Here is a 17699-nt window from a genome sequence, read left to right on the forward strand (position 1 = left end):
TAGTCAAGAATCTTTCTATCTCTGACATAAAAATATCCAATGACTCTGCTTCCACAACTCTCGAGGGATGGCATCTCTCATACCTTCACGGATAGCTGCAATGCGTTGCTCCATTAATACTATTTTGCAGCCACAAGACCATGTAAAGAACGTTAAAAAGTTGATTTAACATGAATAATTTTTATATCACTTCTCTGTAGTGTGGCTGCATAAATACCCATTGCTCTTTAGTCAGATAATGACAACCGTGTTGCTTTCACTTCTTTAAACAGAGTTTCCTTAAAATTAATCTCATTACTAATCTAACCAACATCTCAACTTTGCTGCTCCACCCTTAACTGCTCTTCACATTCGCCTCTGGCTGCCACATGCTCCCTAGTCACTGAAGCTGACTGCAGGAAGATTGGTTTTATTGTTGGTGCCAATGATTTCCTTTCTCCCTCATGACTCCTTTCTTTTTCAGCAAGTTTCTTCTGTTTCAAACATGGTAGCTGCTTTCAACAGCACTGTTTCAACAGAGCATTTAGTGTTTTTTTTTCAACTGAGAAATCCATATTAAATTTCGAAGATGTGGAAAAGTTAGGAGCAGGGGTTGGGTAACCTCAGGAGGAAGAGAAAGTGGAATGAGGTAAGGACTTCTCATTTACTGAGCCAGAATCACATGAAGTAGGAGCAGATTTGATGAGTCCTTATTTCAATGTAGTTATAAGGAGGAAGAAAACTGTAAGTAATGGACATTAGATGGAATGTAAGATATTTTCATGTGCGCATTGACGTGCAGTATAATTAAAATTGAGAGCCAATGATGGCATGGTGGAATGAATTAGCTTCAGTAATGATGCAGAAAAGAGCAACTGTCCAACATTTTTGTATCCTGTCTAGCAGTGTAAGTTTCTGGATGAGCCTCTCTATAATGGGAGCAAGATTCACATCTTGGACACATTTCAGCTTGGGTAGAATGTTCGGAATTAGAGAGGAAAGGACACATGGAGGATGAAACCAAACTTCTTTGATATATCTTCAGTATCTTCAAAGCTGTTGACCAGGCGCATGACCAGCAACCAAGATTGTTGATGGAGTAAGATTACAAATGACATCTAGAAAGAAGTGTTCTAGAAATATTATTGCCTGTTTTCTATGTTTTTCAGGTACTAAATGGCCTCCTTGACCTCCAGTGCAGCAGACAAGAAAGGCTACCACCTATACTGATGTAGACAATAAAATGGGAGTCTAGGGCTTCTGTCTGAAACAGGTGAAGGCTCTTTAAATCTCAAATAATAGACTTACTGTTGAGGGCAGATGAGAGTCAACTGTGGGTTTGGAGTCACATGTTGGCCAGACCAGGTGAGGATGGCAGATTTCCTTCTCTGAAGGACATTAAAGAGCCAGATGGATTTTTTCCAATAACAGTTTCATGGTCAGCATTAGATTTTTAATTCCAGATATTCTTTTGTATTGAATTCAAATTCTACCATCTACCCTGATTGGATTTGAACTCAGGTCCCCAGAATGTTAGCAACGTTTTCTGGATTAATAGGTCTAGTGATAATACCACTATGTCATCACCTCCCGATACTGGTAAGTGGCATTCATTCCGTTAAAAATCTCAAAAATCTATTTATTTAAAACTCAGAATACAACTTGCAGTTACAGATAACTACATGTACATCCTCACTCTAGCATCCTTTTATTGAACTGAGCATGAAAGTGGATCACATGATTTTTTCCTACTCCTTAACTAATTAGCATATCCAACTCATAAAGCAAAACAGCTCTTAAAATGATAATATAGCATCCTCTTTTTTCCAAGATCAAATTGCAGATAGTAAGAGTCAAAATAATGTATAAATAAGGTAGTTGCAAAATTATTTACTCTTTAACAATTGAAACATTTTAAAAGTTTGAGTGTAGGAGTCCATATAACAGATGGTGTAACAATCCTTCTGGATTTTTTGATGGTGCAATCTTCCAGAGACTTGGATCACTTTTTGATGTTGTAGATCTACAGGTGTATTGGAATCTTTTGTGTATTGTTACCATGTAATTGTTGGCCTGATAACTTCCACTCCTTCATTATGCAAGCTCATTTTTGCGTACAGTTTGTGCACAATCAAAATATTGTTTCATTCCCTAAGCTGGCTTTTTTCCTCCATAATGTAACTTTTTAGGGTCTAAGCTCCCTGCACATTTTGGACACTTTTGCAACTAAACATGTTCCCTGTGTACAATGTATGACCAAACGTCAAACATGTCGATTAGTTTACATTCATCATGCACTATTTTTATTTTTGTTTTCTTTTCTCACGTGTTTGAGGTGAGTATTTGGTATCTGCTTTGTGACAGACATCAATGTCACCATACTTCACCCAGACCACAATGATTTCTGGTAATACGCTTGTTAGTTGATTACATCAAATCATTTCCAATGGCTTGTAATCAATTACACAGTGAATTGCTTCGCAAATAGGTACTTTTGGAATCTTGTGATATCCCAAATGCTCATACACATGTTTCACACTCTATGTTGGGACAATTCAATTGTATTTGTGATCTTCAGCTCTTGATGGTAGATTCTGAGTTCACTGCAACGCAAAGCTGACTTTGTAATAATTCCCATAACTTAGCAGAACTTCTTCAGTCCTCTTTGAGTCAAGCTGAAGGTAACAACTATGTGCAACCCCTCATTTCCAATGGCTACCTTTGTTTTCGCAATTAGCTTATCTGGTTCTACGATGGCTAAATCTAATGAGGAAAGAGACAATAGACAATAGACAAATTTCCATACTTTGCTTAAAGAGCCCAAATGGTGATAGGATATCTGTGTCTGTCCAATTCATGCTGAAGAATTTGCTTGTTATCATTATGCTGTTCCCTTTTCATTTTGAAAGTGCTATTGATATGTAGGTGATTTATAGTTTTCTTGTTATGAAAGAGTTACCACCATATGGAGATTCAGCAATGTAGCTGTTGTAATTGTTTTTGCTTAATTCTGCCAGGTGTTCCTTCTAGATGCATTTCAAGCATATTTTGTCACATGCAGGAATGGTACTTGTGGTTGTTTCTTTGATCCTGCAGCTTCTACAATCCAATTTGGAAACAAGTTGCTACCCACATGGATTTGGGCAGCGTAAAAATCAAGTACTCACTGCTTTTGAAGTAATATAGTCATAGAGATGTACATGGAGAATTTTTCTGGTTCCTAAGGTATATTCAACTTCTGAACTATTTTAAGTCTTGTCTGAGTCTGTCTCCCATGGTTTTAAAGCTTGATACACTGTCTTTGATTCTTAAGAAAAATCTCCAGCTTGGGAAATGATTTCTGGTCCCCTTGCTGAGATATTTGTATCATTGATAATCACAAGTGAAATGCCGGAAGACTGGAGGTTGTCTAACATGGTGCCACTGTTTAAGAAAGGTGGTAAGGAAAGGTCAGGGAAGTACAGACCGGTGAGCCTGACATCAGTGGTGGGCAAGTTGTTGGAGGGAATCCTAAGGGTCAGGATTAACATGTATTTGGAAAGGCAAGGACTGATTAGGGACAGTCATCATGGGAGGCCATGTCTCATGAGCTTGCTTGAGTTTGTTGAAGAACTAACAAAGAAGATTGATGAGAGCAGAGCGGTAGACGTGATCTATATATATTTCAGTAAGACGTTTGACAAAGTTCCTCATGGGAGACTATTAGCAAGGTTAGATCTCATGGAATACTGGGAGAACTAGCCATTTGGATACAGAACTGGCTCAAAGGTAGAAGATAGAGGGCAGTAGTGAAGGGTTGCTTTTCAGACTGGAGGACTCTGACCAGCAGTGTGCCACAAGGATCAGTGCTGGGTCCACTGCTTTTTATCATTTATATGGATGTGAACATAGGAGGTATAGTTAGTATGTTTGCAGATGACACCAAAATTGGAGGTGTAGTGGACAGCGAAGAGGGTTACCTCAGATTACAACAGGATCTGGACCAGATGGACCAATGGGCTGAGAAGTGGCAGATGGAGTTTAATTTTGTAGCTGCATTTTGGAAAAGCAAATCAGAGGAGGACTTATACACTTAATGCTAAGGTCCTAAGGAGTGTTGCTGAACAAAGAGACCTTGGAGTGCAGGTTCATAGCTCCTTGAAAGCAGAGTCGCAGGTAGATAGGATAATGAAGAAGGCATTTGGTATGATTTCCTTTATTGATCAGAGCATTGAGTATAGGAGTTGGGACGTCATGTTGCGGATGTACAGGACATTAGTTAGGACACTTTTGAAATATTGCATGCAATTCTGGTCTCCTTCGTATCGGAAGGATATTGTGAAACTTGATAGGGTTCAGAAAAGATTTACAAGGATGTTGCCAGGGTTGGAGGTTTTGAATTATAGGAAGAGGCCGAATAGACTGGCGCTGTTTTCCCTGGAGCATCGGAGGCTGAGGGGTGACCTTATAGAGGTTTATAAAATGATGAGGGGCATGGATATAGACAAAGTCTTTTCCCTTGGGTGGGCAAGTCCAGAACTAGAGGGAAGAGGTTTAGGGTGAGAGGGGAAAACTATAAAAGGGACCTGGGGCAACTTTTTCATGCAGAATGTTTTGTGTGTATGGAATGAGCTGACAGAGGAAGTGGTGGAGGCTGATACAATTACAGCATTTAAAAGGCATCTGGATAGGTATATGAAAAGGAAGGTTTTAGAGGGATACGGGCCAAATGCTGGCAAATGTGACTAGATTAGGTTAGGATATCTGGCCAGCATGGACAGGTTGGACCAAAAGGTTTGTTTCCGTGCTGTATATCTCTGTGACAAATTACCATGTCTTATTTCTTGTGTTATTAGTAAGTAACACAGATGTAGTAGCATGGATTCAGTTCACTTCAATTCAGACTACAATTTGCAGCTCAAGACCACTTTGAATGCATTCCCTTTCCTTACCTTCTCTGCCAGCCTTTCTTCATGCTCCCTTCACACTTTCCCATCACCTGTTCTCTGTACCTATGAGGAAGGTTAAATCAGTTCAAAATTTATGTAAAGAAATGACTTAGCAAGATGCTTTAAAGCAGTGTCAGAAGTGAAAAATAATAAATGATCAATATCTCAATTAAAATGAATGTAAGTTTTCACACATAACAAGAGCCTAGAAACTGTCAATTTCAACACCACTCTCACTCGCTTGTGTTTTTGATTACATTGGATAAGTACAACTGCCTTCTTTTGTTATAAACTATACTTTCTAATTCTAGTGCATGGTCTGGTTTTATGTAAATTTTCAATTGTTATGTTCTAGGTAGATGCAGTGAATATAGAATCTTAGAATTTTTACAGTGTGGAAGCAGACATTTGGTCCATCAAGTCCACACTGACCCTCCAAAGAGCAGCCCACACAAGCCCACATCCCTATCCCTACAAGCCTGCATTTCCCATGGCTAAGGAGAAAGTGAGGTCTGCAGATGCTGGAGATCAAAGTTGAAACTTTATTGCTGGAACAGCACAGCAGGTCAGGCAGCATCCAGGGAACAGGAGATTCGACGTTTTGGGCACAGGCCCTTCTTCAGGAATGGTTCCCATGGCTAATCCATCTAACCTTCCCATTCCTGGATACTATGGGCAACTGAAAATGACCAGTCCACTTAACCTGCACATCTTTGGACTGTGGAAGGAAACCAGATCACCCGGAGGAAACCCATGCAGACACAGGGAGAATGTGCAAACTGTGCACAAACTGTCACCAGAGGCTAACCCAAGTCCTTGGCATTGTGAGGCAGCAGTGCTAGCCACTGAACCATCGTGTTGTCCAACAATGTTGGAAACAGCAGATTCTCCACATGCGTTCATAGAAGGGCCAACAACAAGTCTGAGCATATGCATCTTAATGATGTCATGGCACCCAAATGCTATGACATCAGCATTGGTTGCATTCACATGCAGTTCTGGTAAAATCACAATGTATGATAGCAAAACTTCAAATGCACATGCACAGTATGGCGTCACTGCTGAAAATTTGAATGCACACACATTAGAATGTGCAAAAATTAATGTGTTAACCATGCATATATAATAAAAATCCTTCTTTGGTGGCGTCAGCAAATGGTACTATATATAGGTTCAGTCAATAATTAGTGAATTAATATTTGGATCCCACATCTTAATAACTGATGATTGTCATAGTTACCATGAATGAACTAGCTTTCATCAGTTGTGATGGGATTTGACCCATATCCCCAGAGCATTAGTCTGGGTCTTGCAATTACTAATCAAGTGACAATATCACTACACCACAGAATCTGTCTGTGACCATTGTTTGAATAACTGCAGCTACATTGGTTATGATATCACTGTTAAAACTCTCACCAGAAATCAATATTTTTCCCCCCCTTTGTGTAAAGAAACAAATTAGTTGTTTTCTGAATGATGCTGTCTCAGTACGAAGTCCAAAATGATCTGGCGGAAAGGCTGAGACCTGAATCTGCATTAGGCCCAGGGACTTCTGTTGTTTCTGTGCCCAGTTCCTTCCAATACCTACTGAAAGCTGGTCCCTGTCATTAAAAAAAGATTATGCAACTCTCCATGTTCCCAATCCCATGTTACTTTTTCCCTGTATATTAGTCCAGGTTGTTAGGTGGCCATTTTGGAGAGCTGAATCTTTGCTTTCCTGGTTGCTGTTAAAGTTATTGATGTTCAGACATTCTTCTACTATATCAGTGAGGATAGAATCCACACCATGAGTAAGTTTGAGGTACCTAGTGGGTACTAAAAAAGTGACAGAAGCAGTAGCAGTTGTCAAGAGCTCTTTTTCCAACCATCACTCACCACCTGCCTGAGTTCAGAGCTAAACTAATTATGTCACTATCCTTGCTGCAGCACAGTAACCGCAAGGGAGGAGAAATGATTGTGAGCTCTCTGTATCAAGGTCAATCTGCATTCGATTCAATAAACAACAGTTTTGCAAAACACCCAGAAGAGTTCTTATCTAGCAAAGTTCCCTTCTCAAGGGAATCTAAGGATGGGCAATAAATGCTGGCCTAACCAGCGACGCCCATGTCTCAGAAGTGAATTTAAAAAAAAACTCTAGGATGAAGTATAGACAAATACACTATTCTAAAACAAATTAAGTGCAGGTTCATAGATGAGTATTTCTAATACTCTTAGTGGATTCCAAATTCCTATAGACTTCCAAGTATATATCATTCAATCTGAGCCAGTCTCATTCATTTGGTTACAGCCAACCAGAGCAGATTCAGCAAATTTGGATGATGTCCAAATGGAACAGCTCACGAAGATCATCATCAATAGGTGGCCTGAACACATTCAGCAAGCTAGTAGGTTCTACTAGCTTGTAACTTTTAAAATGCAAATAAACCACAGGTTTTACCCTGACATACACTTGACTAAATATACATAGGTCACGTGGCTGTAGAAAAACAAGAGATTGACAATGTGAATCTATCCTTTCCCCCAGCATCATTAAATTGTGTGGAACAGGTCAACTCCACCACCACCAATCTCAACAGGGGAGGATCTCTTATTCCATACATGATTCCTTCAGAGCTGCAGTGCAAGATTAGAACTGATATTTTTTGTGTCCAAAGACACAATTACATACTGATAGCTGACTATCTCACCTTTTACACTAAAAAATAAAGATACCCACTAGGTCAACAGTTGCTGACACAATAAATGTCATATTCAGTATGTTGGAGTTCCTCAGCAAGTCACATTGCACAGTATACTAATGCACCCTTCCCAGACATGTGCAGGGAATGGGATTTCCAAAACACTGTCTCTTTACCTCATTACCTCAGCCTAACAGCCTCACAGAATGCACTACTTGTACGTATGGCAAAATCCATGATAGTTAAGTGTAAAGTTCCAAAATTATCGGATAGATGAGTTAGATCTATGTGATCCTCCTTAAATTCACCTTCATTAGCAGCTCTCATATTTGGAAGACAGATCCACACATGTTTTCCCTCCTATACTCTCACTGTCAAACTGTATGCACATGTTGCATGGTTTTAAAGACAGGAGAAGAGGTTACAAGGGCATTCAGGCAGCTATCTCAATTTTAACTAGGGCAAAGCATAAGAGTTCGCGAATTTTGTGTGAATACATGTGTTTCTGGAAAGTTACATCATCATTATATCCACCAAAGTCATATGATGTTGTGATAAACAATGTTTAAATCCTACAAAAAATGGTGACATATCTGAGCTGTATATGATTAACCATCCTTCACAAAGGATGACGATTTGGATACTGAAAGTATCATAAGAGTTGACAACTGTGCGTCTATGACAATGATTCACATCTATGCACAATGACAGCACACTACATAGTGAAGCTACACAGCCAAGCTGTGATAACTGGTTCAGGATAGATCTGGTCATCTGCCAAAGGTTTATTTTAACTTGTAGAGATTAGCTATTTGTCTGTAGCCTTGTACATGCTTATCAAAAAGGGTTTTTTTTTAAAAGGGAAGAGGGGGAAGTTTCATTATTGTGTAGATTCCAGAAAGGCAGTGTAACTTTAAGAAAGTTAGATAACATATCAACATGTGATGCTCCAGTGTAAATGTTCCCATGTCTCTTCAACTGACATAGCACTGTACAGTGTGTAGTTATTGCTGTCTGTTCTGTCTAATGTCATAGTCAGGTAATGTAGTATCATAGAGTAATAGGGTCAGACAGCACAGAAACAGACCCTTCGGTTCAACTTGTCCATGCCAACCAAGTTTCCCAAACTAAACTAATCCCACTTGTCTGCATTTGGCTCATATCCTTCTAGTCTTTCCAATTCATGTACTTATCCAAATGTCTTTTAAATGTTGTAACTGTACCTGCACCTACCACTTCCTCTGACAGTTCATTTCACATATGAACCATTTCTTTTAAATCTTTCTCCTCTTACTTTATCAGTAAGTATAGATCCAATACTGTGTTTAGGTCTTTAATATTCTAACAGTGTAAATAATTAGTTTTAATTATAAATTTCAAGATATCTGCTTTGACAAAAATGTGCTTGCCATAGCTGAGTAGCTGGAGGTATGCAGAGCAAGTGCCACCAATGTCCGGTCATGCCACCTCTTGAGGTGCAGCACTTTGGGGACAGAATCATGAGAGTTGACCTCTCCAGCCACTTTGTTCTCCCACTCCCTTCCAGAAAAGCCCAGATACAAGCCTTGATGTCTCCCCCCTAACTAAGAGCACAGGTAAAGCCTCCTGCAACTCATCTGTCAATCTGGATTCTTCTATGTGCCCTGTCTTCATTTTATGGTAAATCCCATTTTGGAAAACTTTTTCTCCACATTACCTTTAAGAGGCAGCCTGCCTTTAAGGCGAAAGGGCACTGTCTGTAGTATTTGACATGTTCCATGTGCTGTGTGCAGACCAGACCAGCAACAAGGTCAAGACTAAATCTCCCCAAATTCCCTTGTTTTTTTAAAAAAAATACTACTTCACAAGATGTGAGCATTGATGGCTATTGTTTATCCACAATTGCCCCAGTGAAAGTAGTGACAAACTTCGTGAACTGCTCGGTCCATCTAATATCTGTAGCAGTTTTCAGAGGGCAGTTAACAGTCCACCACAATGTTGTGGCTTTGGAGTCACATGAGACCAGGTAAGGATGGCACAATGAAGGGTATTTGACTTCTTTTCAAAAAACGGAACAAAGCCATCAATAGTGCTTTTGGCGTTCCAGGGATCAGCTCTGTATTGCAGGTTTATGATTTAAATTAAATTAAATCGCACCAGCTACTGTATTAGGATTCAAATGTGTGTACTTCCAACCTCCCACTCCCCCAATCTCTGGTGCCCAAACATCGGGGTGGATAAACCTCTGGCCCAGTTTCGAGAAATAAAAATAGAACATGTTGGAAATTGCTCACCATCTGTGGAGAGAGAGAGAAAAAAGTAATGTTCCAAGTTTTGTGACCATGCCCTGGAACTGCTGAGGATTTCTAGCATTTTTGGCTTATATTTCAGATTTCCAGCATTCACAGTATTTGGATTGTGCCAGTTTGTAAGTCTAGTTTGCATCTTTGGCCCTAATTGCTGATCTGCATACTTGAACTTGTTGGGAGGTGCTGAATGAGAGAGATCTGCAGATTCAGTTGCCAAGCACTGATTAGGGCAATTCTCATGAGGCAATATATGTGGGCTCTTCACAGTCACTTCAACTGAAGGTGTGAAGTGGCATACAGAAACACATGCAGTTGAGGGGTGCAGTGTTAAGGAACCAAGGGAAAGGTTTTCTCTTGCAGTATTGGTGGTCCTGATAAATAAGGTTCAGAACGGTGGCTGAGATGTCTTGTATTCAGAGAAGAGAAGGAGCCCACCTCACCCTCCTACAGCAGCTAGCCTCCCATCCTCCTACTGACTAACAGAGAGCTCCTTAGCACGGTGTCAGTGACTAAGATCTCCCACACCCACTCTGTGAAATGCTCAGAATATCGGTGAAATCTTGACGGTCTCCTAGAAGACAAAAGCCTTCTTTAAACCTCCTACAACAGCAAACAGTGAAAGGTGACTGAAAAGTTGATGGGCAGAGGGATCTGGGAGTGCAGGTCCATTGTACCCTGAAGGTTGCTGCACAGGTAGATAGAGTGGTTAAGAAGGCACATCGTATGCTTGCCTTCATTGGACGGGGTATTGAGTATAAGAGCTGGCAAGTCATGTTAACATTGTACAAGACATTGGTTTGGCCGCATTTAGAATACTATGTACAGTTCTGGTCGCCAGATTACCAAAAGGATGTGGACACTCTGGAGAGGGTGCAGAGAAGGTTTACGAGGATGTTGCCTGGTATGGAAGGTGCTAGCTATGAAGAAAGATTGAGTAGGTTAAGTTTATTTTCATGAGAAAAAAGGAGATTATGGGGGAACCTGATTGAGGTTTACAAAATCATGAAAGGTATATACAGGGTAGATAGAGACAAGCTTTTTCCCAGGGTGAAGGATTCAATAACAAGAGGTCACACTTTCAAGGTGAGAGGTGGAAAATTTAAGGGGGATACAAGCGGCGAGTACTTCACACAGAGGGTGGTGGGTGTCTGAAACGCGTTGCCAGCGTAGGTGGTAGAGGCAGGCACGGTAGATTCATTTAAGATGTGTCTGGATAAATGCATGAGTAGGTGGGGAGTAGAAGGATACAGAAGGTTAGGAATTGTCTGGCTTGGAGGGCTGAAGGGCCTGTTCCTGGGCTGTAAATTTTCTTTGTTTTCTTTGTTCTATTTAACAGTGCTTCAAATCCCCATCTACAAATAGTTTTACTGTACTCAGAGGACTCCTGTTAGCAGACAGCATAAGGTGAAACAGTAACCTCCTTAATTTAAGGCAATATAAGTGTCAGTCAAAAGCATAATATTCCTTCATGCAGACAATCCCAATGCAGGTTGCAATTGCTTTACCAAGATGATGTCTTGGGCACTTTTCAAGGGCAAAACTGGTATTTTAGGTATAAACCTTACCTTGGAGTTTCTTCATTGCCTCTTGCCTGGGGAAAATTGCCTCCAAAAGCCTTAGCCATTCAGGGAGATCTGGTTTTAGATGTCTTGATTTTACACCTACTGGTAATTGTTACAATAGTGACAAATATAGACTGTTGCTACACCTGAGGTCTTTCACAGAGTGCGATGTCAGCTTTGTGAAACCCATGTAAAATAATCATAACCATCGACACTGAAATTGTCATTTTATCAAAATACATCAAGACCAGGTCTCGGAATCAGTATTTGAAATTCAAGTGTTTTGATTTACACTTGTTACACAATTGCATACATTAAGAGATAAAAACCTAGCCAACTTGAAAAGACACTGGAGTTGAATTCAGGAATACACACTGAATCATATTTCAACAGCTACTTCTGAGCAGCATAGGCCAGAAAAGATAAAATGTATTTGTAAGCGAGTGTTAGAGTTCTCTCTCTTTCCTTTTCTCTCTCTTTCTCTCATCACCTCAGAACACAGCACCCAGTCAAAAGAGCAAATTGGATAAACAACTATTTAGCAAGAACTCAATCTATAGATTCATCTATAAATAGCACTACAGGTAAGGATACAAGTCAACCATTAAACAACTGCTATTCTGGGAAGAGTTCCTCAGCCACAGGAAGAAACAGTTGAGGAGGATCTTAGCAAAGTCATTTCCAATGGTCAACTGCAGGGAGATTCCCTTTTCGTTACAACAGTCTGATTTGTTCACTTTTTTCAAAAATGCTCATGATTTGGCATTGCACAGCTCACCCAGGATGCTCTCCTCCTTCCAGATGAGGCAGTCAAGGGTATGTATCTGCAGCAGGAGCTCTTTGCCTCCGCACCTCAATACATCAGCAGGGACACATTCTGCTCCAGAAGCCTTGTAGTTCTTGAGTTAGCAGAAGGCTTTCTCTACTTCGTGCAGGGCTGGGGCATTGCTGAGCTTGTGGCATGTGGTGTGCTGTGGGATACAGTTAAGGATGCTTGGATCGATGATAGAGCCCTGGACAAGGACATCTTTGAAGTGCTCCCTTCTCCATACACCACTTGTTCTTTATGACACAAGTTCATTATTAGGCCTCAACCTTTAGTCACCTGTAGGCGTGCCTTTTCTCCTTCAAATGCGGTTGCAGCTTTCCACTCAGAAATGCCATGTGCTTCCAGCTTACCCATTCTTTGATCTCCTGATCATTCTCGTCAAACCAGTCCTGGTGTTTCTTGGTTAAATGATTGACTGAGTTTTTGCAGGCATTGATGATGGCGGTCTTGAGGGGGGATCAGAGGCTGTCGCAATCCTGCAACTTAGAGTTGCCAAGGGTTGCTCGGTTTGTGGAGAGGACTAGTGGGGTTCTGTCCTGGTGGTGATTGGAGGGGCGGGGTTCAAGGGCGGAGGAGCAGGAAGTGGAGGAGATGCGGTGGAGAGCATCGTCAACCACATCTGAGGGGAAATTGTGGTCTTTGAAGAAGGAGGCCATCTGGGTTGTTCAGTATTGGAATTGGTCCTCCTGGGAGCAGATGCGGCAAAGGCGAAAGAATTGGGAATATGGGATGGCATTTTTACAGGGGGCAGGGTGGGAAGAGGTGTAATCTAGGTAGCTGTGGGAGTCAGTCGGTTTATAGTATACATATTTAATCCTGGCTTGGATCAGGTGATGGTCTGTCCAACAGTTGTTGGCTCCTGTCATGGTGCATGTAATTTTAATGTCTTTCCAATCCCTCACTCTGATGATGATGTAGTCAAAGGGATGCCAGTGTTTGGAGTGTGGATGTTGCAACATTGTCTTGTATTTGACCCTTTGACGGAACAGCGTGTTGGTGATGAGGAGGATATGTTTTCAGCATTTAGTCAAGAGAAGGGTGCCTTCAGAATTTTGCTTCCCAACTCCCTCTTTCACAATTACATTGTCCCAGAGGTCTGCACCTGTGTTGGTTCTGCTGTTGAAGTTGCTGAGGATGATTAGTTTATCCACTGCAGGGATGCATGAGGATGATTGGCCAATGCTGGAGTAGGTCAAAGCTTTGCCCTCAGCTGCTGCATAAAGTGTTGGTGCATATGCATGGTTCCCAGCAAGGGGGAGTCAGAGTGTTATGAAGAGTTTGCTTATTCCACAGGGGGAGTCTCTGAATTGGTCCACTAGTTCGGTTTTGATGGCAAAGCCGACTCCACAGATGTGGTGCTCTTCTTCAGTCTTGCCTTTCCAGCTGTCCTTCCCTGCTCATTGGGTTTCACACAGGGTGACAATCTCAAAATCATAGTGCCTGAGTTCCCAAGCAACGATGGTAGTGAGGCATTCCAGTTTGTCACAGGTGGGACCGTCCATAAGGGGTTCCTAACGTTCCAGGTCCTGAACTTCATCCTGAGGGTGCGGAAGGTGCTTGTGCGAGAGTTCTTTTATCGGGGAAACTATTCCACAGCGGCTACCACACAGGCTTAGCAGCCTTGGTCCAATGGCAAAGAGTGGGCTGGGGAGTGTATCAAACAGCAGCCACTGCTGTTTGGCCTTAGATTGCCTGTGGTGGAGTGCAACCAAACAGTTCAGCACTTGGCAGTGCCTCTCTCTGAGGCAGTGTGAGGTCCAAGGTGAGGAGAGTGGGAGAAAGTGGAGAGAAGAGGAAGGGCAGTGTGGCTGCCACAATTGTACTTACCATCCTTGCCTTTCCAGAAAAAGGTGTAGCCATCACGTTGCTCGCTGAGCTGTCTTTCCTGTGTCAGCCGGGTTTCGAGATCAATGCTACACAATCTGTTTCAGCAATGTTTGTTGAGGCATGGCTGTTGATGAGGTCACTAAGTGGAACTCCCCCTGTTCTTTGTGGAAAAGTACTGAGGAATCATTATCATTCACTTGAAGGGCTGCAAAACCCCTGGTTTAATGTCCCACCTGAAGGACTGTACCCTCCACATCCATTATGCATGTCCCATCTAAGTGTGCTCTCGCTGCCCTACAAAGTGGTTTTGTTTCGTGAGTGGGCCTGCTTACCTTTTGGAATCTCCGCACTTCCACAATGTGAGCCCACCTATTTATTTCAATGGATGGTATATCCAGATTGCGTGTCACCAGTTTTGAATAGCTGGTGTACTCACCATCTGATGATGCTCTGTCACTTGGAAACTGCTGGAAGCTGATTGTGGAATCCATTACAGCATAACTTGAGGCTTTTGAGCTAAGGCTGGACGCAGAGGACAAAGCTGTGGGAAGCAGGAAAGCTGTCGGACATAGCACTCAGGGAACTATCAAAGCATGGTGAGCCTGTCTGATTAGTTAATGCTTGCAATACTATATGTATGGGCACTCTTAGTCTCGGCCTTGTCATATTAGAGAAAATGGAAGCAAAACAAATTCAGAACATTCAGTTTACTAGCAAAGTTTTTTCATGATGTGTTTGTTACTGGGGCTGCAGATCCCCGCCCCCACACTCCCCCCAACCATGCTCTACCCTTTATCTATCTGATACTCTTATGCTCTGGTAAGCCCAATGCTGACAAATTTATCCACAAACTTTCAACGCGCTAAAACAACAGGAAGCCAGACTCTGGGTATTTAAAAGGAAGGATTTCTATATCTGAATTTGAAAGGGCGTTTCTGATGGCATGCTGCAGTTTTTACAGTAAATCAATGTGAATTAATGATTTCAGTCTTTAACCACTTTATTATCAAAATCCACTGAGTGATTTTGAAGCTTTCATTATTACTCAATGACGTGCAGATACAGCACATTTTAGAACAATTCTGATTTGTTACTCGATCTAAAGGGAAGTGGTTAAAAACAGCACGCAAATGTCCTCCTGCAAGACATTTGCTAAACCACAAACCTATTTCAGACAGATGTCCTGTGCAATGCTGTTGTTGTTTTAGATATTTCCAATACATGCTGAATTACTTTAACTCAGAGAGTACACATCTCCTCACACACCTCAGGAAATTGTTTCAAAAACAGCTCTGTCTTCAAGGATCCCAATAAACAGGACTTCATGGCAAGCTTGACAGAAACAGGGAGACGGTGGGGTTATTCTTAGACAGGAGAAGGTTGAGAGTAGATTTAATAGAACTCTTCATTTTCAAGTATCCTGACTGAGTGGATTGGGAAGAACACCTCCCACTGGTGAAGGGCAAGAGGCAGAGGGCATCAAAGTGATTGATCAAAGAATCAAATGTGACAATGAAGAAAAAGATTTTTACGCAGCATGTGGTCAGAATCTGGAATACAGTGCTTGGAACTGTGATGAAGGCAGATTCAATTGTGGCTTTCAATGAAGAATGGCATAATTATTTTAAGAGTAAAAAGATTGCAGGGTGGCAGAAAAAGAGAGTTGGCAAATTGAGACTGAATCGCTCTCTCAGAGGGCCAATACAGACACGATGGGTTGAACAGCCAGTATCTGTGCTGGGACCATTCTATGATTCTTCCTGTGAAATGGCGCATCAGTTAAAGCAATTCTGAAATGGGAGGCGCAATGCTTTAAGGGCTGGAAAAGTAGGCAATGGTAGGGAAGATAGATAAGAATTCAGGAGCTGAGCCCAGAGAAAGTCAAGGAAATGGAAAATGAGCCTAATGTATGGCTTTATCTGTTCTTCATTATGAGTTTGCTTTAGCATTTCTCATTCATGAAGGGACAGGTAAGTAGCGATTATGTTGCTGGATTAATAATTCTAAAGTGCGGACTAATGATTTGGATCATGAGTTTACAGCAACTTTGAATTCAGTTACTTGAATAAACCTGGCATAAAATGCTAGCTTGAGTTCAAAGTTTGGACGAACAGAACCATAACAGCTAGCTTGAGTAACTAAATGATCATCCGAAAAATACATCCTGTTTGCTGCCCTGATTTAGGTCTGGAGATCTACTATCTTGACCTGTTCCGACCTTTCTAGAACTCCAGATCTGTATAATGACTGACTGTTTCCAGGCCACTGCACTGGTATTGGAGGCTGTACTTGACTTACTGTGTTGGGACCATCTGAGTGAAGGCAATCCTCCTGCTGACAACCAGAACAGGCTTCCTGCCTTTGTGTCACTGCTAACCAGCAGTAATATGAACCATGCACCTCTGACTGAGGACAGCAGAGCACAAAAAGGTCCAGTCCATGTGCTAGGTGCATGTCCCTGATTGCACTGTGTCCTTGTTGCAGTATTACAATGATAGTTACCAATGCTGCATTAAGTGCAGCACCATCCTATAAATGAATCTTGGAAATATGAATTCTAAGTAGTGATAGAGTCATACAATATGGAAACAGACCCTTTGTTCCTCCCAGTCCACGCCGAATGTAATCCCAAATTAAGCCAGTCCTACTTGCCTGCTTCTGGCCCAGATCCCTTCAATATCTCTTTCTTATTCATGTACTTATCCAAATATTTTTTTAAAATTGGAATTGTACCCACATTCACCATTTTCTCAGGAAGTTCATAATCCACGAGAAACAATTTCTGTGTAAAAAAAATGGCTTCATGTCTTTTTTAAATCTCTCACCTCTCTCCTTAAAAATATGCACCCTAATCTTGAAATCCCCCATCCTAGGGAAAAGATAACTGCCATTAACCATTTCTATACACCTCGTTTTTCCATAACATCACCTCTCAACCTCTTACGCTCCAGTGAAAAACGTGCCTGCCTCTTCAGCCTTTCTTCATAACCTTCCATATCTGGCAACATTCTGATAAATCTCTTCTGACTCCTCTCCAGCTTAATAATATCCTTCCTATAACTGTGCTGGCAAATACCAGATGCCAATATTGGGGGAGATGGCATATGAATGACCAGTGCCCATGGAGTGTGCCCTAAGATGAGGATTGAAGCCCAATGTCCAACATGAACACTGTTCTGAGAAAGCAGCCAGCTGGATTCGCCAAATATTTGTTTGGACTTCCATATTGAGATTTTTAGCTTGTTTGGTAAGATCAGAAGCTGAAAATTAATGAGGCGAATTGGGCCATTGACAAGGCATTAACAATCAATAATCCCTGTTCATTGGCAAATCACCACCTCCCAGTGACTAACTCACCTCACTGCTGGTGAAAAACACAAAAGTTGAAGTGAGACACTCCTGACATTGAGATGGGCCTCAAAGGAGGATTTAGGACTGATGTAGCAGCTCATAACTGGGAATCTATGAAATGCTGAGGACCATCATCAATGGAATTAAATCCACCACAATCTGTATCCTCAGTCTGCCATTACTATCAAGGTAGGACACCAACCTCTGTTCAGGGAGGTGTATAGGACAGAATGCCAAAAGCCATATTAGGTATA

The 17699-nt window shown here is 41.5% G+C and overlaps 1 protein-coding gene across 3 annotated transcripts in view; it reads left to right on the top strand.

The window, feature by feature from the left end:
• Positions 1-228: 228 nt before the first annotated feature.
• Positions 229-17699, top strand: part of LOC122555761 (G-protein coupled receptor 55-like) — a 139100-nt gene continuing 121629 nt past the window's right edge. Inside the window, exons 1-2 of one of the 3 annotated variants that reach the window (XM_043701872.1) lie at positions 229-723; positions 1149-1252. The gene's annotated coding sequence lies outside the window, so the exon portion shown is untranslated. Of the gene's footprint in view, positions 724-1148; positions 1253-3009; positions 3205-17699 lie in introns of those variants that run through there. The other 2 variants (XM_043701871.1, XM_043701873.1) reach the window with 2 other exon arrangements.

Source organism: Chiloscyllium plagiosum, chromosome 13 (genome assembly GCF_004010195.1).
Source record: "Chiloscyllium plagiosum isolate BGI_BamShark_2017 chromosome 13, ASM401019v2, whole genome shotgun sequence".
Classification (NCBI taxonomy): Eukaryota; Metazoa; Chordata; class Chondrichthyes; order Orectolobiformes; family Hemiscylliidae; genus Chiloscyllium; species Chiloscyllium plagiosum.